The sequence below is a fragment of the Humulus lupulus genome, chromosome 2, assembly GCF_963169125.1.
Source record: "Humulus lupulus chromosome 2, drHumLupu1.1, whole genome shotgun sequence".
Lineage (NCBI taxonomy): Eukaryota > Viridiplantae > Streptophyta > Magnoliopsida > Rosales > Cannabaceae > Humulus > Humulus lupulus.
The window spans coordinates 67,141,211-67,160,796 of NC_084794.1; positions in this window are offsets into that span (position 1 = coordinate 67,141,211).

A 19,586-nucleotide genomic window follows, 5' to 3' on the forward strand; every position below is an offset into this window, starting at 1 on the left:
CACCACTTAAGGTTGGAGACGTCCGCATAGTAAGAGAATTCCCATAAGTATTTCCCGATGACTTACCAGGATTGTCGCCGACTCGGGAAATTGACTTCACGATAGAATTAGTACCGAGCACCGAGCCTATTTCCAAGGCAACATACCGGATGGCACCTACGGAACTCAAGGAGTTAAAGACGCAACTGCAAGAAGTCCTAGACTTGGGTTTTATTAGGCCGAGCCATTCGCCATGGGGAGCACCAGTGTTATTCATGAAGAAAAATGACGGAAGTATGCGGATGTGCATAGATTACCGCGAGCTGAATAAAGTAACGATTAAGAATAAGTACCCGCTACCTCAGATTGATGACTTGTTTGATCAACTCTGAGGTACAACTATATTTTCAAAGATTGATTTACGGTCCGGGTACTATCAGCTCAAGGTACGGGGAGAAGATATTCTTAAGACAGCCTTTAGAACTCGTTATGGGCATTACGAGTTCTTGGTTATGTCTTTTGGTTTTACCAACGCACCAGCCGCGTTTATGAACTTGATGAATAGGGTCTTCAAGGACTACTTAGGTAAATTCGTCGTAGTGTTCATCGACGACATCTTAGTATACTCCAAGGATGAAGTAGAGCACGAGGAACATTTGAGATTGATATTGTCACGACTAAAGGAGCATCAACTCTTCGCCAAATTCAAGAAATGCGAGTTTTGGCTTTCGCAAGTGGTATTCCTCGAGCACATTATATCCAAGGACGGAGTTGCAGTAGACCCATCAAAGGTAGAGGCCGTGAAGGATTGGCCAAGACCAAAGAATGCATCTGAAGTAAGGAGCTTTCTGGGATTAGCGGGTTATTATAGGAGGTTTGTAGAGGGCTTTTCTAAGATAGCCACTCCGCTCACCAACCTGACCCGGAAACAACAAAGATTCAACTGGAATGATAGATGTCAAGAAAGCTTCCAGTTGCTTAAGGACAAGCTGTGCTCAACACCAGCACTTTGTGTACCGATACCTAACGATAAGTTTGTAGTCTACTGAGATGCATCAAAGCAAGGGTTCGGTTGTGTGCTGATGCAGAATGACAAGGTGATAGCCTACGCCTCAAGGCAGCTGAAGGAGTACGAGCAACGCTATCCAACGCACGATATGGAGTTGGCAGCGGTGATCTTTGCATTGAAAATCTGGTGCCATTATCTTTACGGAGAACAGTGTGAGATTTATACGGACCACAAAAGTACTTCTTTACTCAGAAGGAGCTCAACATGAGGCAGCGCAGGTGGTTAGAACTAGTAAAGGATTACGACTGTGAAATCTTATACCACCTGGGAAAGGCAAACGTAGTTGCCGATGCACTAAGTAGGAAGAGTTATGGAAGTTTAGCAGCACTAGCCGGAATAGAAAAGCCGCTGCAGCAGGAGCTGATTAATGTCAGAATAGAGGTAGTTATCGGCAAGCTGGCTAATTTGTCTATCCAGTCAAATCTGCTAGAAGATATACGGATTGGGCAAGGGCATGACGACACACTAGCGGCACATATGGATGCAGTCAGAGAAGGCAAGGCCATATATTTCTCAATATCAAGTCAAGGATTATTGAGATATAAGGATCGGGTATGCGTGCCAAATGATCAAGGGATTAAGATGGTGATTCTAGAAGAAGCACACAGTACCCCATACTCAGTTCACCCAGGGTCGACCAAGATGACTCACGACATCAAGGCAATATATTGGTGGCTGGGGATGAAGAAGGACATAGCGGAGTTTGTGTCTAGTATTCCAGCAAGTGAAAGCAGAACATCAGCGGCCTGCAGGCTTATTGCAACCGCTTAGCGTACCAGAATGGAAATGGGACGATATAGCTATGGATTTCATGCCGGGTTTGCCATGAATGAATAAGCAGCATGATTCGACTTGGGTAGTAATAGATAGACTAACCAAGTCTGCTCATTTCCTGCCTGTTAAGACTTCATACGCAACAGACCAATATGCAAACATCTATGTCCAAGAGATAGTACGGTTGCATGGAATCCTCAAGACAATAGTATCAGATAGAGGTACGGTGTTTACATCAAGATTTTGGGGAAGTTTACAACAAGCCATGGGTACTAAGTTAAGTCTTAGTACAGCTTTTCATCCTCAGACAGACGGTCAGTCCGAGCGTACGATTCAGATTTTAGAGGATATGCTACACGCTTGTGTACTTGATTTCGGAGGATCATGGTATAAGTACTTGTTGCTAATAGAGTTCTCCTACAACAATAGCTACCAGTCAACGATCGGGATGGAACCTTATGAGTTTCTATTTGGAAGAAGGTGTCGATCACCATTGCACTGGGATGAGGTAGGAGAAAGGCAGCTTCTCGGTCTTGAAGCGTTTAGAAAAGCTCAAGAAGCAGTAGCGCTAATTAGACAGCGTATGCTTGCTGCTCAAAGCCGTCAGAAAAGATATGCGGATACGAAGCGAAGCAATGTGGAATTCAAGGTTGGAGATCAAGTCTTCCTGAAGATATCTCCTATGAAAAGCGTAAAGTGGTTTAGGAAGAAAGGCAAACTTAGTCCCAGATTTATAGGTACTTTTGAGATATTGGACAAAGTGGGAGCAGTTACATATAGACTAGCCCTACCGCTAGCTCTAGCAGATAGTCACAACGTGTTCCACATCTAAATGCTACGCAAGTATGTGTCAGGCCCATCTCAAGTCCTCAAGTACGATACTATAGCACTCCAGAAATACTTGAGTTACGAGGAACGACCTGTTAGCATCCTAGATAGAGGGATGAAGCAGTTACGATCCAGGAGTATTCCAATAGTCAAAGTCCTATGGAGTAATAGTTCTGAACGAGAGGCAACGTGGGAGTTGGAGGAAGACATGCAGGGCCGATATCCGAATTTATTTGGTAAGAAAATTTCGAGGACGAAATTTTTTTTAGTAGGGGAGAATTGTAGAGTCCAATAACTTTATTTAGCTAGTTAGATAGTAGTAGTAATAGTAATAGCTAGTAATAGTTGTAGTATTTTTATGACTATGGATTTTGGTTCAAGCCGGGACATAATTGGACACTCGTAGTAACACTTGTAGATTTTATAAGTTTAACCTATAGTTTAAGAATATTAATTATAACCTAAGGTTTGATTAATATGACTAATTATGGAGATGATAATTATTATACTATAAGGTTTAGATAGACCCAATAAGGTATTAACACTTGTCAAGTGTAGGTTTAATGAGAAATTAAGTTTTTTGAGGAATAAGTTTATTAAGAGCAATATTTGAAAATCCTAGGGTCTGCCAGCAGCTTTGAAATTGTTAAAGAACTTAGTCAAGGCTGTTTACTCAATTCAAATTAGGCTGAAAAAGTGTAATTACGTGTATAATATTTCAGCGTATGCCGATATATCGTAGCTCTAGGGGGCGATATATCGCCATATGGGGATACGAAAAACACGTAGCTTTGCACAATCACCTCGACGAGCCTCAGGAGCATCAGTACAGGCGATATATCGCCTAGCATGGGCGATATATCGGCTATGGTGCAAGATTTTTGAACGATTTTGAAACCGAGCTCATTTTAATCCTTAACCTCTTGATAAGTCCAGAATCTTTCTGACCGAGTCTTCAGCCTCTGCTGAACGATTATTCAAATGTTTTTCATTTAAAAGGCCATTATTTTATTCAAGCTAAATGAAGATCTTTTCATTCTTGAACTCTATAAATAGGACCCAGCACCCAGCCATTTCTTCATTCATCAAGCTGAGATCAGAGCCTACAAGCTGCTAGGATTACTTTAGAGTGTAAACACTTGGGTTGGGGTTATAAGCTTAATCATTATAAGCTTATCAAACACTTGGGAAGTAAGGTTCATAGTATATTTTGGTTTCGAGGTATAGTTCGGTCATAGAAGCATTCAAGGTATTCCTTATTCTAGTTCCTTTCTGTATTGATTCTTATAGTTCTTCCTTACTCAATTCCTAACTCATCTTCTCTATTCTTGGTTAGGCATCTAAGATCTTGAACGTAAGATTTTGTTGGTAAGTATATTTTCGATGGTGTAGTTAGTTCTTTTCATCTCTATTCTTTAGTATACTCACCTCTCTATTATGGTTTTTAGGAGTGTTCCAAAGTCCCGATCTTGTTCTCAAATCCCAGTTTTCGGTAAGGAAAATAGGGTAGATTTGTATGCTTTTATGTTGTTGATATATGTTTATGTTGTAAGTATGATATGTTTTTAGTTGTTGGATTGTTTAGATAACAATCACATAATTTGTTTAGATAACAAATATATAACTTATTTAGATAACAAGTCCCAATAGTAGATTCCTTGGGCATATGATTGCTTAGATAACAGCCCCATAAATTTATATGACTTGTTTAGATAGCTAGCCCCATAAATTTATGGGCATATGATTGCTTAGCTAGCAAGACCCAAGAAGTATGATGGACATTATAATAGATGTTGTATTTATTTAGTTATATGATTATAGTTTACAATTTATTGTTTATAGATTATAGTTTATGTGTATGTATATGTTTCATACTTGTGGTAGATTTTCCTTGCTGGGCATTAGGCTCATTCCTTTATGTTTTTTTTTATGTGCAGGAAAATAGTTATGGCGGCGGGAAGGTTCTTGGCAGCTTGGGGATGTGTATTGAGGTAGGATGGAATCAGTGGATTGCGCGTTCGATTCGAGGATGAAGTTTTTAAGTCTTTTAGTTATGATTTCTATGTATTATTTTTCCGCACTTAATTTTGTAATCAATTTATTTAAGTTATGCTTTATTTTATTTTCAAAACAATGGGATCCCACCTCCTAAGTGAGATTTTTGTGTATTAAAACCTTTACTTTACAGTTTTAAATAAAGTTATGGTGTTTTCATATGTACGTTTTCTTAAGATTAGTATAGTAGTTATTAATGGTCCAAGGTCTAGAATAGTTGAGTCATTACAGCCACGTCATCAGGTAAATCTTTTTTGGGTAAACAAACCTTAAGCTAATTTGGGATTGGTTGGATATCCAAAACTTTAGCAATTTTTTAAAACAACTTCATTTTGAATTTCGAACCTAACTTTTTCTCTATTCATTTTAGCGTGATAAAAATCTCGCTTTTAAGCTCATATTCTATGTTAGGTTCTCTAACCACAACCCTTTAAAATCTCATTCACGTATTATGCATCCTAATGATGGGAACTAGGTGAAAATTTATGTCAAAATTCAATTTAGGTTAGGAGAAATTACCTCCCAAAACTCGTTTTTTTTTGTTAATGTTCGAAATTACTAATTTTCCCCGTTTTTAGGGAAACTTATAAAAATTACTACTCTTAAACCATGAGATATTTTAATCTAAAATTTTACCAGGGCCTTGATACATATCTTAAAAATTTTCTCACCAAGTTTCATAAATTTTGGGATGGAAAACCCCATTATTCCATTTAAAGAAATCTGGGCAGTGCCTGTTGCCGAGGAGTTTTTCTCAGATTTTTAGGGTTCTTTGAAAAATTATTTCTCTTACATCGTAACCCAGTTATTTTTTAAATTTTACAAGGATCTTTAATCATATCTAATTTAGTTTCTCTCAAAATTTCATAATTTTTAGGATAGGTTAACCCATTCAAAGAATGTAAGACAACCCGGGTAGTGTTTGCTGCCCAGAAATTTCGTTTTCAGATTATTAGGGAAAACTTTGAAAAACCATTACTCTTCAACATTTTCTCATTTTCCTCTAAATATTTCTGTGATCCTTATAGATATTTAAAATAACAGTTTACCAAATTTCAGGGCTTTTGGCTCAGTAAAACATGTTCAATATTCAAAACAATCTGGGCAGTGCATGCTGCACAAAAATTTTCCAGATTGCATCAAGATGCAAAAAAGTTCATAACTTAGGTTTAAAAACACATTTTTTCAATTTTCCAAAGCCTAAACTCAAGTAATCATCTAGAACTATGCAACCATATAAATTATTTCCACAAACAGAGGTAGTAGGGTATGACCTGAGCCGTTGGAAGTCAGACTACGAAATCTTTGCAGCATGCATTTTTACACATTCTAGCAAAACCCTAGCCACATGCATGCATGAAAATCAATAAATCAACCAAGCTAACCCTCAAGAATAAAATAAACTTCAAAAACCAACAAAACAACCTATACAAATAGATCTAACATCAATAACAAAAACCAACTCAAAAACCAACCAAAAACTCACCCTTTGTAGTTCTAGCTTGGAGATGAGATTCCTTAGCTTTTCAAACTTCCTCCTTTGATTCTATACACTCAAACCGAGCTCCAAAGGTTCCACATACATATTTTTAAAAGAATGTTAGGATGGAAGATGAAGATGAGTGGAAAAACATAAAAACTCTAGAACCCTTACCTTTGTTTTCACTAGATCACCAAAAAGCTTCAAACTTTGAGATTCTCCTAGAACCACCTCTCTTGAACCCTAGAATACAAGATCCATGCCATGCATGGCCATTAGATCTCATGCATGCATAGCCACCCCTTAGGGTTTCAGATTTGAAGAAGAAGGGAAACAAAGTCACAAGGTTTCAGACTTACTTGTACACTAGTCTTCCTTGAGCTTCTCTTTCCTTCAATGGAGAGTGAGTGCCTAAGCTTGAGGAGAGGAAGGAAATGCAGCCATGGAGGCTTGGGGAGCTCTCGGTTTTGGGGAGAGAAATGGAGAGAGTTCTTTTGTTTTCTTGAGGGAAAAAAGGAAATTTTAAAAAATAATGATTGGATGTGTAAGAGGGAAATGATTGTGGATTAGCCAATGAGTTGGTAAGTCTCTTACTCTTCTTAGGGTAGGTGTCCTAGACACTTGAGTACCCTAGGGCATAGCCTAGCCGCCCATCACACCCTCTCTCCACCTTTTGAGATGACTAAAATTCTCTTGTTCCTTTTAACTCACTTTTAATGCACGCAAGGTCCCTTTGGTAATTTCACTCTCTATATTAACAAAAATTTTACCCTATAGTTTTCAAATATCTCCAAGCTAAATTAAATAAAATAAATGAGACCAAAAATAAAATTTTGTCACATAACACATAATTTTGGTAATTTACTCAAATTGACCAAAATTCCCTTAGAGGCTTGGGCAAGAATTTCCATTCTTAAGCCCGGTAGATTGGAATTAAATTCTCAATCAATTTTTCTTAATTTTATTTGCTCGACTATACAATCCCAGTTGCCAAATATTTTTATGCAATATTATTCCTCATTTTATCTAATCCGAGATTTTTCTGTTATCACGGTTTACCCCTCGGTCCAAGACCAATTTTCTTTGCATAGGCCTAATATTATTTATTGAAATAATATGTCACATAAATCTTCACCGGCTCCAACCGGATACTAACAGTGTTCAAAACACGGGATGTTACATAAGCGACAAAACCAAACATTTATAACACGCTCCTCAAAATACCCTAGCCGTGGCGGCCATGTAGGCCAATCATCTACGCAGCACTCCATGCCCTCAAACTCATGGTTGATCGACATTTTCCTTGCTCTTACCTGAACCACAGAGCACTCGTGGGCCGAGGCCCAGCAAGAGAACTTCAGAGCACAACATACAATAATTTATTTCAACAAATAAGTACTTAATCAAAGACAAAAAACTGTTTATAAGTTTCTATTGGAATACACAACAACACAATAGCACAACAGCATAACAACACAACAACTGTAACGCCCCACGTCACCATGGCTGCATCCTAGAATGATGACTTTCCCTACAAGCCAACACGAGTATTTCCAGCGTGCTTTGTCCTCACTCGCACGCTTCCTGGGAAAACTTCCCAGGAGATCTGGAGTAATCTCAAGATGGGTGACCTCCTGGGAAGTTTTCCCAGGAAGCGTGCGAGTGAGGACAAAGCACGCTGGAAAGACTCATGTTGGCTTGAAGGGCCAGTCATCATTCCAGGTAGCAGCCATAGTGACATGGGGCGTTACAACAACATAACAACACAATGGTACAATAGCACAACAACGACCTTCGCCGATCAAGGTGCGTTATCAAGAACCAAGTCCACGATCTTAACCAAGCGGGTGTGTAAAACACCGTTAAAGGGTCTCGCCCTGGCGGTCTGCATTCAGTATGCTTAACGCCAATCCCGCCTTTGCCGTTCCCGACCTCTATCGCTCCTGACCTTTGTCGCTTCAGTCCTTTTCCGCTCCCGGCCTTAGCCGATCAGTCACAATCACATGTATGGCATAGTTGCTATAAAAAATACACACAACACTAAACACAACATAGCTCCACGGGAACAGAAAGTTCTCTTACCTTGTGTCTCAAGCTGACAACCCAAAGCGATCCCGAGTATGATCCCTAATCCCGAGCATGAGCGGTAAAACCTACTAATCTCCATAATTATCTAAATCAATTAAAAGCCTTTAGAGTAACATACTAATCTCCGGGACCTCGAATTTTACTAAACCAAGTAGTAGATACCTTTCTGAGCCTTAAGATTTGAGTTCCCGAGCTTAAAACCCTATTTTAGTCATTTTCCCTAATTTGAGTCGTGACCCGCCCCTAGGGTCGCAACCCGCTGCAAGTCAGAGAGCCTTGGGCTCTCTCCAAGGGGACACGGGCTGCGGCTTACCTCAGCCTGCACTGCGGCGCCTGGGCAAAATCAGAGGCTTCGAAGCCTCTTAGTTCATACGGGTTGTGATGCCTGAAGAACAGAGCTGGGACTCGAGCCCCAAAACCCCGAAATTCATGCATTTCCACTGCGTTTTCCCCTAGCCCAACTCACAAAATCACACTCAATTCAACCTCTACTCACAGAATTAAAACCATAATTCTTATCTAGGCAACTTAGTCAGTATAAACACTCCAAAAACCAACTCATATTCTTTTCAAAATCTCAAAATCAGACCAAAGCTTGAACCTAAGAAAAAATTAACAAAATGACTGCAGAAACTTAAAAGTTCAATACCAGAATCCTTACCTCAATTGTTGATTCGACCCCGAGTTAATTACCCAACACTTGTTTTCCCCAAGTCCCCAGCTTCAATTCTCAGCCAAATCCTCAAGAATTTACCAAAGCTTCAAGCACACCAAAGAGAGGGAGAGAAAGCTAAGAGAGAGAGAGAGAGAGAGAGATGAGCTAAGGATGTAATACTTCTTTGAGTGTTGTGCTTTTGCTTCTCACTAGTTCTAAAGGTCTGATTAGTTTAAGTCTATCCTCAGCTAAAAAGTCCAAAATGCCCCTAGGTAAATCCTTAATCCTTTAATGCCACCAAGGGCAATCCCGCCATTAACCACACCCCACTAAGTCCTCGAGTAATCCTATATATCCCCATTTAATCCCGACATACCCAAATAATCGCTAAATCACTACCCATTACCCGGTAACCCCGAACTCGTGCTATATTCCCAATATACCCCTAGGCTCACCTCGAGTCGGGTATTCGATCCCGCTGTAACTATTTCGCTATTCTGCTCCCTAGGACCGTCTCGGATCACACATCACAAATATATCACCACAATCTTGTGGTATCAAGCACAACACATACATAATCACTGTTATGCCCTCAACGTGCCAAAATTACAAATATGCCCCTATTAACCAAAATGGGCCCACATGCATATTAAATTCTCCTAAACATGCATCTCTAATTACATAATCATTTAACCCATGTATCAACATAATTAAATCAGTTATTGCCATCCCGGTACGCTAATCAAGGCACTAAGCCTTATTAGCAAATTTGGGACATTACAATATTCCTCTTCCTCAGAATCAAGCCCACTCCCGTACTGTTCTCCTCAGGAAATGTCTTAAATTTTTAGGATATGAGCCTACTTTGTCGGCTGACGTATGGGTGAATGAACGGTTGTATGCAGAACAAGATATGTCTCAACCATTCAAGGTTCCACTATCTGGTTCAAATGCCTTATAGCGCTTGTGCCAATGTAAAGCATCGGCTGGGAGCAATTCAGGTGCGGAAAATAAGGCTATACCAAAAATTCTTCCTCGGCTTCCTTAGGTCGTCAAAATAATAAGAAAAGAAGGGTGATTCCTATTGAGTCATTCGACCCTTTTAGTGATACGATTGAGTTGTCCTTCCCCTCGTCTATTGTGGCTTATTTTGACATGGGGCCTCATCTTGGGGAGTTAGGGAAGATGCTATGGCCTGAGGACAAGAGTCAGATGGTTGTGGTCGATATACTTGACTATCTGCCACTCCTTTCAGTTATGACTTAGTTTTAGACATTTGTTCAAACCTTCCAGTATGTTTGTTTAAACTAACTTGTTAGAAGTTTTGATTGGCTCATTGGTATGTATGGCAGGGTCTTCAAGTGTTTATGTATGCTAAGGAAGGTTAGAAAGGGATGTAGAAGTCTTTGAAGAAGGTGACGGGTGAACAAAATGAGCTTCATAGCAAGTTGGAGGCATCCCAGGATGAGGTTTCCCGACTTCAAGAAGAGTTGAAGACTTAACTCGATACCAATGCAGCTAATGTTGATCGCCTGAACACTACCTTACCTGACCTTGATAGAGCTAAGGCAAGAGTCACCATGTTGGAGGACCGTTTGGAAGTGACGACTTTAGAGATTGAGATCCAGCTCCGTGAGCAGATGGCTATGGAGTATCGCAACAGGAAGGTTAATGGGTGGAACCTCTCCAAGTTCATTTCAGATTATGAAGAGTTTGAGAAGATGAAGGTTGCTGAGGTAGCCCAAGCTGACGGGCTGGCTGCTTCCCTTGGACACTTATCTACTGATGATTACCCTGTGGATGAATGATCCTTGTCCTTGGTTGTTTTATGGACTTTAGTCTATTTTTATGTTTCATTATGCATTCTTGTCTTATGTAGTTCTCTATGTTGTCGTATGTTCTAAGGTGTGAAAGACTTAGTTGCTTTACCAAGCGCCTCTTGACTTGTCTGGTTGCTCCAGTCTGTACGTTTGTTATTTTACTTAGACTACTCTATGTTATCCCCCCAATGTAAGTTTAATGCACCTTTTGGATTATACTTATACTTGTGACTTAATTTATTAGTGTTGCTAGATGTATGTTTTCTCCCTTTCTTACATATATTTCTTAAAGCTATATTGTCTTTGACGGGTTGCCTAGACATTTTATTTTTAGCTTCCATAGCAAAAAAGTAAAAATAAAAATAAAAATTGGAGGTTGTGGGGGTTGTGTGATTAAGGGTAAAAAAAAAATGCACATTTATTTATTTTAATTGTCAAAATAAATTAAGTTTTAATTAATATTTTTATGAAATTAATGTGATATATTTTATAAATGAAAATATTTAATTTGTTTTCATTTTGTAGGAAAATGTTACAATTTTGGTTGAAAAAAATAAAGCAAAAAGAAAAGGAAGTAAAAGTGGAGGAAAATAAATAAAGTTGGCATTTTGAAGAAGTCAAACCCAAATTGAAAAGGGCCAATCCAATTCATTAAGATGCCATATCAACAATCCATACAATTTCTTCTCCACCAATAAGAGATGTCAATTACAACTCATTCCAACAAACATTGGCAATCCATGTGCTTCATTTTCAATCAATAGAAGTGTCTTCTTTTCAACTAAAATTAGCAATCCATGTGCTTCCCTCTCAACTAATGATAACTTGCCACTTGTCATTTCCACCATACTTTATTTGTATTCTAGACCTATAAATATGATGTAGTTTCCATTTGTAAAATACACATTTTCTACACACTTCTCTCCCTACCATCTTTTCTCTTTATTTCCTCTTCTCCATTCTATCTCTAAGCCTAGTCTTCTCACATTTTCAATGGAAAATGTGAGAATGACTTTTGACTTAGGCTAAGTTTTCTTTTGCTGATGATAGGGGTGAAGCTTTGTATTTTGTAATCTTTTTATTTTGAATTTATATAAGTGCTTTAATGTTCAAATATTTGAGTTTTATTATTTCTATCATTATTTATGTAATTAATATTTATTATTAATTTTATATAGATTCAGTCAAACTTTTTCTATGTAATTTTACTAAAATAATTTATATTAATTTTATTATTTTGTGGGTAGCCTTTTACTGCATTATCGTCGAGGTGGTATAGCGTCGCTTCTAGATTTCTCATAACAATAGTATTAGCATGAGATATTAATTTTTTATTTTGTGAGTAGTCTTTTACTGCATATTGCCAACAATATTATGCCGATTCTAGGTTTCTCATAACAATAACATGTGCATGTACTTCAAGTATGGAATTTTATTACTCAAATACATTTGGAAATTATCGAAGTAAATAGGTGACCAAAATATATTGAGAACCCCGATGCCTCACCAAGCCTTTTTATTATTTATTGTCTTTTATTTTTTAATCCTTCAAACAAACAAATCCACAAAAATATTGTTTCTTTTTATTGTTCTTATACTACTTACCTTCTAACTGTTTTATTTGTCTCTTTGTCTCATTGTGGAATTGATCGCCCATCTATACTACGACTACCACTTAGTGAAAGTCATGCTTGGGTGTTAAACAAATTTTGGCGTCATTGTCGGTGAGGTAATAGTAAGTAAAAGTTCTCATTTAAAAAGGTAAAGAGGTACATAATTCTATATTTTTTTTCTTTAAAAAAATACAAAAAAAAAAGAGAAAAAAAAACTTAATTTTTTTTAGGAATAATTGTGTAATATTACAAGTAGAAACCAAATATTATTCCTAATTGGCTTCAAGTCCCGTGTTAGCGTTCCCTCTTCACTTTTGAACCTCGGGGAGTTCTAACTAATGGAGGACGAGTAGTTCCTTGATAACCTTCACAATACATATAGGAATATTTCTTAAAATATACTTGCATTATTACATAGTTAAACCTTCCATATAATAAATATATAATCTTTTGAAACTCAAAGTATGCTCTAAGGTTGCAATTTTAACTGATCTTCCTCATCAGAAAAAATTTCTTGAGATTGTTTGTCAAAAAAAAAAACTTTTGAAACTCGAAGAATGCTTTGAGGTTGCGGTTTTATCTTATCTTCCTCATCAGAAAAGATTTCTTGAGATTATTATTTTTTTTTAGCCACTTATTTTATTTTAGTTTATTTCAGCATTATTTTTTAATTTATGTTATATTATTGATTTGTTTTCATCTAAAAAAAATAATTGAAAAAAATGAATGAAGAAGAGAAGAAACGTTTCGAGCTTTATTTTCCAATGTATTATTCTTCATTTGGAAACAATCATAATTGTAGTGATAATGAGGGTACTGACCGTTTTAGGAGTGCATACAAACTTAGTGTAAGAGAGTACCGAGAACTAGAGATCTTAAAAACTAAGTTTAATAGAGAAAGTTACGAGGTTCCCGATGTAGATTATGATGAAGTTATTGTGACATTGCAAGAGTCGACTATAAGAATCATAATTCTAGTTGGGCCAACCCTATAGATTTTAGTTGGAAATCTAAGTACAACTACGACGCACTGCCTTTTGAGCACAATTTTTCTAACTCTTTCCATGAACCTCAATATAATGTATGACATGATAGGGGTCCTTTCGAGGACACATGGTACACATTTATGGAGGCACAAAGAGAGTTTAATGCACAATTTATGGAGGAACTTAGAGAACTTAAGGCTCAACTCTCGGAGTGGACCGACGTTGTTAACTCACATAATGAAAATCAATTCCAGTCACCACCCGAGGCCATAGCACCATCCTCCACTCCCATTTTTTTATCAATTCATTGAGGATGATGTCATTTCCATTCACAGTTAAAATCTTTCCTATATTGAAATTCTTTCAACCACTCCGAATGAAATAAAATGCTATCATACTAGTGTGATAGACAAAGTCGTGGAGGAAATCATAAATTTTTTCTCAAAATCACATAAATTCCTCTAAAATTTTGAAACTGATAATACTTCTATTTTTGAGATGCAGGATAAAAGAAAAATTATTTTTGACACTTGATAATACGCCAATATGTAGTTGGTAGACTTTCCTGAGAGCGATGCTTCTGTCTACAAAAAACTAATCATGTTTTATCTTTCCTTTCTATTTTGTGTGTTTACTTTTTGTTTTTACTTTTGTGTGTTTGCTGTTTTTTTTTTTTTTTGCTTGGGTGGATGTTATTTTGCAATTTTACTCTTGACATGTGCATAACGTTAGACATTGAGGGCAATGTCTCATTTAAGTTGGGGTAGTGAGCATATTCATGTGTTGAAACTAATTTGATTACTATTGTGAAATTTTGAGTTAAATTTTTCCAAAATTCATGATAACGAAATTTTTGTGAGACAATTTTTGCTATTTTTACTATTAGGAAGTAATTTTGAGAGTTATTCTATGCACAACTAAACATTGAAAAAATAATAATTTGTTAACACATTCAGTTGGAGAAAAATCCTAAGTCTTAAAGATTCTAATTTTTTATGAGTTGTGAGAATGAGAGAACAACTTTTTAAACTTTTATTGATCATTTGAGTTGGTCAAAATTAATGTTTTGAATTTTAAATATAACTTTTACTAGAGGGGTGATTTTTGTTTAAAAGAGTCTTTGTTGTAATTTTCTCTTAATCATTGTATTTTTTTTTTTTATGTTGCCTCTTGTCAAAAAAAAAATTCTATATATATATAAAAGAAATACACTAGAAAAAAATGAAAAAAAAAAGAACAAGAGCAACATTTCTCATTTTCCATATTTTGTAGTTTTGTTGAAATAAAAAAAAAATCAACATTACTACATTTGTTTTCAATTTATGTTATAAAAAAAATCGTGCATTAAATTTTGTATTATTTTTCAATTTGGCTCTTAGTGTTATTTTGTAAATCTTGAAAGTTTCTATGTCATTTGAGTTCCAATTGATTGATTAACCTATCTTTTGATCAATGCTTGTTTAAATTGATTGTCCTAAAATAATAATATCCATTTTGAGTGTTCATTGATATATTTCTGACTCCAAGAGTGTCAACCTTTTCCTAGAAATATTTTCAATACTTATGTGAGGTTTTGGAGTTGAGACTTTATTCCTTTGAGGTTTTTCAAAACTGTTTGTGTTATGAATTATGAAAAGATTGATATTGTTTGGTGCACACACACACAAAACTTTTGATTACAACTTTGATAGTTTTAAATAGCATTTTCTAAGTTCTCACTAAACATTTTGTTGAGTAGTTTTGCATGATTTGATTCATTATTTCAACTCGGTAATAATTTTTATCTACTTAAATTGCTAGGGAGTAGCAATAAGCTAGTTGAGGATTGTGATTAAGGGTAAAAAATGCACATTTATTTATTTTAATTGTCAAAATACATTAAGTTTTAATTAATATTTTGATGGAATTAATGTGATATATTTTATAAATGAAAATATTTAATTTGTTTTCATTTTGTAGGAAAATGATACAATTTTGGTTGAATAAAATAAAGCAAAAAGAACAGGAAGTAAAAGTGGAAGAAAATGAATAAAGTTGACAATTTGAAGAAGTCAAGCCCGAATTGAAAAAACCCAATCAAATTCATGAAAATGTCATGTCACCAATCCATGCAATTTCTTCTCCACCAATAAGAGATGTCAATTACAACTCATTCCAACAAACATTGGCAATCCATGTGCTTCATTTTCAACCAATAGAAGTGTCTTCTTTTCAACAAAAATTAGCAGTCCATGTGCTTCCCTCTCAGCCAATGATAGATTGTCACATGTAGTTTTCATTTGTAAAATACACATTTTCTACACACTTCTCTCCCTACATCTTTTCTCTCTATTTCCTCTTCTCCATTTTATTGCTAAGCCTAGTCTTCTCACATTTTCAATGGAAAATGTGATAATGACTTTTAACTTAGGCTAGAGTTTTCTTTTGCTGAGGATAGGGGTGAAGCTTTGTATTTTGTAATCTTTTTATTTTGAATTTATAAAAGTGTTTTAATGTTCAAATATTTAAGTTTTATTATTTCTATCATTATTTATGCAATTATTATTTATTATTAATTTTATATAGATTCAGTCAAGCTTTTTGTATGTAATTTTACTAAAATAATTTATATTAATTTTATTATTTTGTGGGTAGTCTTTTACTACATTATCGTCGAGATGGAATAGTGTCGCTTCTAGATTTCTCATAACAATAGTATTAGCATGATATATTAATTTGTTATTTTGTGAGTAGTCTTTTACTACATATTTCCAACGGTAATATGTCGATTCTAGGTTTCTCATAACAATAACATGTGCATGTACTTCAAGTATGAAATTTTATTACTCAAATAAATTTTCAAATTATCAAAGTAAATAGGTGACCAAAATATATTGTGGAACTCCGATGCCTCACCAAGCCTTTTATTATTTATTGTCTTTTATTTTTTAGTCCTTCAAACAAACAAATCCACAAAAATATTGTTTCTTTTTACTGTTCTTATATTACTCACATTCTAACCGTTTTATTTGTCTCTTTGTTTCTTTACCTCCTTGTGGAATCGACCGCTCATCTATACTATGACTACCGCTTAGTGGAAGTCACGTTTGGGCGTTAACACTATGCTTCGTAGAGCTGCCTGCATACCCTTTGCAGGGATCAAGCCCAAATGTAGCTCCAACTCTCTCTTCATAATAGTGTCAGTATGTAGCTTGGATGAGGATCTCATAAGACCATTGAACAAAGTAGATGAAAGAAGACTAAGTAGAGTTAAGGGTGATATTGTTTTAGGTTTACATCGTTCTAACTATTACTGATGTCTCGACCCTTTTGAGCTTGTAGCTTGTATGTGCCATGTCCGACTACCTAAGTGACCAGGTAGGGATCTTCCCAGGTTGGGGCGAGCTTACTTGCTCCTGCTTCCTTAGTGTTCTGGAACACTCTTCGCAACACCCAGTCTCCCACATTGAATGTTTGAGTGTTGATGTTCTTGTTGTAATGTCTGGCTACGCTTTGCCGGTAGGTTGAGATTCTGAAGAGTGTTTTTTCCCTTTTCTTGTCGGAGATCTCGAGTTCATTGATAGGATAGATTTTTAATACTTTTTAGCCTTAGTTTTATTATTATTATTTTATATTTTTAGTTCTTTTTATGTGTGGTTGTTGTATTTTTCAGGTTGTTATTTGTTAAATGGATATTTGAGAAATATTTCAAAATTTATTTGAAATATTATCTTCAATCAAGAGAAAAACAATAAAAAGATATTTATTTGAATTTATTGGAGAAGTAAAGGAGAATTCAAACTTAAATTGTTGGAAAAATCTGAGATATTTTGAATCGAAGACATTTTCGTTATTTTGACCATATCTCCCGACTCACTTATTCAATTTATATGTTCTTGGTGGCGTTGGAAAGCTTATCCAAAGACCTACGAAAGCTTGTATCACAAGAAAAGTAAAATTCGGACGTTTCATGATGATATTTTACCTACAAGATTACGCAAGCTAGAGTTAAGCGATTTGAAATTCAAATAAAGGTATTATGGAGCATTATCAAGTAACAAATGGAAACATCTAGAAAGCTCTTTTGACAACCTTATCACTATAAAAAGAATGTTTTAGACTATTTTATATCTATCTCTCTTTTTCTTCTTGACCTCTCTCTATTTCCTCTCTTTCTTCTCTTATTTCTTTTTCTATTATTTTTCATGAACTAATTTTATTTTCTAGTGTTTAACGTAGTCACTTGGATTTCTATCTAATTTAATTATGATGTTCTATTGATTCTTCTTATTTATTCTAATCTATATAATGTGTGTTTAATGCTAGTGAATACCTTATCAATATTTGCTTGATTTATAATTTTGATTCAAAATTCGAAAGATGAGAATTGAATATGCTATCATTATATAGACATAGGTTACATATTGGACGAAAGTACATGTATGACTTGTGTAGTAATTAGGTTTCTATGCTTAATGCGTGCTATATGTTTAAGTTTATCACAAAGATGTAGAAAACTTGCATATAGGATGAGATCTTATATCTTGAAAAAGGATAGGAATCGATTTATGTTAACCTGCTATTAGAATAAGAAGAAAGAAATTTAGAAATGATTAATAAAATGAGTAGAATGAAAAGTTGATGAAATTAATATCCTAGGTCTTTTTAATATTGATTTCCATCTTTAGTTAATTTTGTTCATAGTTATTTATAATTTTAAATTTAAATTCATTCATCTAAACTTTGGTTGCCAAATGGAAATTAAAAGAACAATTAGTGGTAATTGGAAAATAGTCTTCGTGGGAGCGATATTCTACTTATCATATATTACTTGATTTGATCACGTATACTTGCGTGCAGATTTTCATGATCAAGTTTGTGGCGCCGTTGCCAGGGACTAAATTTCCGATATCAAAATTAATTATTATTTTTTTGTTCTAATTTGGTTTTTATATTTTATATTATTAATATCAACATAATTGATTTTTATTTGAACTTGTTTTTATTTATTTTTATTATTTAATTTATGTTTCTTTTCTGTGTTTGACTTGCAAAGTAAATAAAAAATGCTCCATCAAGATTACATCGTGGGTTTTTCCCAACAACACAATGAGCCATTTTACTCCACTTGGGGGAGAATTAATGAATTGGGGGAGAGATGTTATCACAATTTCTCAAGGGGGTGTCTTACACTTTTCTTTTACAATGGATTAGATGATGCAACAAGATGTTGGGTAAACTATGGAGCAAAGGTAACTGATGAACCTTTATTAAGAAGATGTCATGATGATATAATGGAGTTGTTGAATGATATGGCAGATTTTGATTACCATTGGCATTGGGATCCTTCACTGCAAGGTTGGAGTCACCAATATCCTCCATCATTCCAAGATCCTTATATTATACCCCAACCATTCGAGCATGAAGAGCATAAACCAAGAATTGAAGAAGTACTGGCTCAATTGAAGAACAATTTAAATTTAATAGTGCAGAATATGGAGTGGTTTAAGGACAATTACTCAAACAATCAAGGTTATGAGAGTTATTCGAAAACTATAGAAGTACCAATGGTTGAGCCATTAGAAGAGATTGAGTGTAAAGTTGATGAACAAGAGACCCTTGAAGTTATATTCACTCAAAATTTTACTAAGTTGGATACTTGCTTGGTAGATAATGATTATGGTCTGGTGAATGAAGTAAATTCCATCCATGATCATGAAGTTGTTGAAGAGCAAATCACAAGCATGTTTATGGATAGCCAAGTGGAGAGTGAAAAATAGTCAGAAGGGTTATATGAGTAATTCACAAATGAAGATGAGGAAAATATGACTTTGGAGGATGAGGAAGCACCTACAATCATTGATTTGAGTTCATCAATGGTACAATCATATATACCTCCAAGGGATCCATATTTTAAATTGATGACACCTTCACTATTCTACATCCTTTATGGGCTACCAAAGTTTTCTCCCCAAGCTCATCACTCAAAGTCTTGTGTTGTTGGAGTGACGTACAAATTAGATTCATATCTTGCCAAATTTGAGGGCATTCAGAATGACAACCTTCAAGTTATCTTATATGACGCTTATTATGGGTGTCAACCACTTATTGATGTATCGACGAATAATTTTATATTTGCAACCTAAGGAGGATAGCAATGAATGTCACTACAATGGAGCAACGCATTGGATTACAGGGAAGTTTTCTTTTCCTTTTCTTTTATTTATACATTGGGGACAATGTTAAGAGTAAGTTTAGGG